The 3,755-nt window shown below is 36.1% G+C and overlaps 1 non-coding gene across 1 annotated transcript; it reads right to left on the minus strand.

Moving 5' to 3' along the window:
* Positions 1-498: 498 nt before the first annotated feature.
* TRNAA-UGC (transfer RNA alanine (anticodon UGC)) lies at positions 499-571 on the minus strand. Its single transcript has one exon. It is a non-coding gene; the product is annotated as a tRNA-Ala (tRNA).
* Between the last annotated feature and the right edge of the window lie 3,184 nt (positions 572-3,755).

Raw genomic sequence — 3,755 nt, forward strand, 5'->3', positions numbered from 1 at the left:
ACACATAGGCTGTTTCCGTATCGTGGCTACTGTAGCTATGTTGCAATGAACATGGGAGTGCAACTATCTCTTTGAGAAAGTAATTTTATTTTCTCATGCTATCCAGAAGTATAGCTGCTAGATCATATCATAGTTCAATTTTTACTTTTTTGGGGAACTTCCACACTGTTTTCCACAGTGGCTGAACCAATTCACATCTCCACCAAAAGTGCATGAGGGTCCTCTCTTCCACACATCCTTGCCAACACCTATGGTCTTTTTTCTTTTTGATGATAGTCATTCTAACAGGTATGAGGTGATGTCTCAAAGTGGTTTTGATTTGCGTTTCCCTGATGATTAGTGATGTTGAGGACATTTTCATGTATATAGTGGTCATTTGTGTGTCCTCTTTGGAAAAATTCCAAAAATTTCCAAAAATATTTCTTTGGAAATATTCAGTTCCTCTGTCTTCTTTGTTTGTGTGTTTTTTGCCACATCATACAGCTTGTGGGATTTTAGTTCCCTGACCAGGGATTGAACCTGGGCCCTCAACAGTGCAAGTGCAGAGTCCTAACCACTGGACCACCAGGGAATTCCCAATCTGCCCATTTTAACTGGATTTTTTGTTTGCTATTGAATTGTATGCATTCTTTACATATTTTGGATATTATCCCTTGTCAGATATATGATTTGCAAATATTTTCTTATCTCATAATTCTCTTTACCAGTTATCTTCTCATTTTAAAATTTGCATTTTCTTAGCAAGAGTGATTCTTTTCCTTATTTTCATAATTTTTGACCATCATTGGTTTTTAGTTTTCATGTTAAAGTTTTTTTGACATTTTGAACATCTTCATTTATCTTTTTTGGGGGGCAACAAAGAGGTATACGTTTTTGGCATGTATGAGGATATTTTTGGTATAATCAATCATTCTTAAAGTATATACAAAATTATTCTGAATTTAAGGCACACATAAGGACAATCTTGAAACAATTTTAAATTGCTCCCATTGTGTATTGAGCCACATAAGTGTGTAATCAACTTGCTCATACACTACCTTGACTTATTAATACATTACATTTTGTCACGGTAACATTTGTTTTTTTTTCTGGCTGTTTCTCCATGTCAATAAAATTTTGGTGTTGTTTCACCTGGAATTACCAGAAGACGTGTCAGGTATTCCAAAAGGTGACCCAATATTGTGATCTGTGACTCATAAAACAGGTTATATCATGCATAAACATACTATTTGTTCATAGTACTTCTATGTGTTTTTGTCCTATGAAACCAAGAATTCTGATCAATTTTATTTCTTTTCATTCTGATCAAAAAAGGAAAAGGGGCTTCCCTGGTGGCGCAGTGGTTGAGAGTCCGCCTGCCGATGCAGGGTACACGGGTTCGTACCCCGGTCTGGGAAGATCCCACATGCCGTGGAGCGGCTAGGCCCGTGAGCCATGGCCGCTGAGCCTGCGCGTCCAGAGCCTGTGCTCCGCAACGGGAGAGGCCACAACAGTGAGAGGCCCGCGTACAGCAAAAAAAAAAAAAAAAAAAGGAAAAGGTGTAATTCATCTCTAAATCTCTAATTGTGTACTCTGTATGTTATTCTTATTTATATACTCCAGACAGGATGGAACATCTGTTTTGCTTAGGTAGCACTAAGAACCAAATCCCATGCTTATAACTTTGTACATCCAATGACTGGAAAAATTTTTGACACAATAGATTCTGACTTCATAAATTTCAAATTTGTATCTCCCCACTATACACATTCTTCTGGTGCCAGGTGCCATAAAACATGTTTATATCACAATAGGACCTTTGTTCCTTCACCTTCAGTGACTTCACTAGGTAAGATATAAAACTGAGCATGTGGAGTATTCTTGGAAGCCCTTACTGTGTCAGAATGGATAGCAGTAAATTAATACACAGTATGACTGCAAACTACCTAAAAAAAATATCCTACTAAATCCAACAAAATGTATCCCAACTCAATTTCCCTTAGTTAGCACCAAAAATGCTCATGAACACAGTAACACCATCCAACAAAAGTATGACAGAGGAAAAGTTAAAGTGGAGACAAAGATCTTAACACATTATGTTTAAAATACATTATTTCAACATATCTTATAATATCAAATTACCATGTAAATACATTGCTAGGATTCTTCCTAGAGTCCTTCCTAGGTCCTTGGAAAACACTTGGTATAAACGAGGAGTCCTGTAACTTAAGCTTCCTTAGCCACATTGCAAATCCACCTCAACCAGGTATTTAGATTGACGTAGTTCTAATGAATTTGTACCGTACAATCAAACTATGAGTGCTCATCAGTGATACATTTTATATTTCTGTCCTTGACAGTACTACCTGTCTTAAAGTGCCTTTAATCCAATACAAGTGGGATGAAAGCATTCATGACTAGTGGGAAGGAAATTTCATGACTACTACAGCAGTTCTGGTTCCAGATATCTTCTGACTACCCCTTCCAGCAAAACTTTTCCAGTCTATACTCCAGTAATTCACGTTCATTACCTGATTTCTAGTAACTAGAAAGGTAGTCAAGTGGATTTTAAAAGAAATAGATCAAGAGAGCTGGTTAATCAAGCATTTGCTAAACTTCCAATTAAATTATCTGTCTTAGCTGGATCATAGTTGATGATATATTAATAGATACATGGGCTGTTGCCAGCATTTTTTCCTTTTTTTCAAACTCTTAACTAAACACATTCTGCCCTACTTTCACCAAAACATCTGACTCCTACTTTCCTTAGATTAATCCAGTATCGTTGCCTTCCTTCTTTCATCCTTAAATAACTAATTCCCTTTATGACCCTGATTCAATTGTTTCCCATTCTTCCTTGCCACCAGAGTTTTTCTCCTGTAATATTCATTTACTGCTTTTGGTGAAGCTCAACTTTTACACAAGCTTCTTCCTCTTTCTTATAAAGTCTTAGGTAACACCATGCTCAAAACAAAGCTATTTATTTACTTTAATATTTCTGTGTGCTTACTCTGTGCCAGACACTTGATGAATAAGATAGACCAAGGTCCCTGTCCTTACAGAACATATAATCTAAAAGGAAAAACATGATAAAAAAATACATATTATAACTCATGGAGAAATTAAGTGCACTGAAGAAAAAATTAAAGAATAAGGAGATAATGACAAGAAAAGTGGACAAGATACGTTAGACAGAATGCACAAGGCTTTGCTAAGTGAGTGCATAGCTCAAATTGAGTGGAATAGACAGGGTGGTTAGGAAGGGCTATCCTCAAGAAGTGACTTCTGAGAAGATCTGAATCTTGTGAATACCGAGAGAACCAAGGAAAAGGTCAGGGAGAGCAGCAGATGCAAAGTCCCTAAAAGGGGAAGGAGTTTATTAGAGGTGCAACAAGAAACCTGACTGGACCAAAGCAAAGAGGGTAATAAATTGGTAATGATTAAGAATAGAGAATTGGTTAAATTAATTATGACAGAGTCAAACAATTGAAGAAATGTAGTCACTGTCTGTTGAATAAAAGAATGAATGAATTGAGATCACAGTAATTTTCATCATCGTTTTAAAATTAATTGTTAAAGTAACATAAATACATGTGGTCTAATTTTAAAAAATAAAGCAAAAAATGGTGGTAGTTACATGAATTTCACATGTAATAAAACGACACAACTAGACACACATACTGTACCAATATGAAATTCCTAGGTTTGATACTATGCTAGAGTTAGTGTAAAAATTCACAGATCTATTGGGAAAAACTGGGAGAGGGAACATGGGA

The sequence above is a fragment of the Orcinus orca genome, chromosome 4, assembly GCF_937001465.1.
Source record: "Orcinus orca chromosome 4, mOrcOrc1.1, whole genome shotgun sequence".
Taxonomy (NCBI): domain Eukaryota; kingdom Metazoa; phylum Chordata; class Mammalia; order Artiodactyla; family Delphinidae; genus Orcinus; species Orcinus orca.